Source organism: Penaeus monodon, chromosome 29 (assembly GCF_015228065.2).
Source record: "Penaeus monodon isolate SGIC_2016 chromosome 29, NSTDA_Pmon_1, whole genome shotgun sequence".
NCBI lineage: Eukaryota > Metazoa > Arthropoda > Malacostraca > Decapoda > Penaeidae > Penaeus > Penaeus monodon.
The window spans coordinates 12,930,585-12,930,801 of record NC_051414.1 but is presented as its reverse complement, the minus strand read 5'-3'; positions in this window follow the sequence as shown (position 1 = coordinate 12,930,801).

Genomic DNA, 217 nt, shown 5'->3' with positions numbered 1-217 from the left:
AGTAACAGTTGTGGAATAGGGAGCCACAGCATCTGGTGTCAGCGAGACGGATCACTTAATTAAATATAGTAGATCATATTGCTTTGGCTCTGACAGATTTTATATATCAAATACTAGGTCTCTTGCGTAGACTTAGTTTTTTTCATGATGCGTCTCTTCTTGTTGTATTGATCAATTAGGCTTACATCTGGGAACATACATATTAATAATATGTATG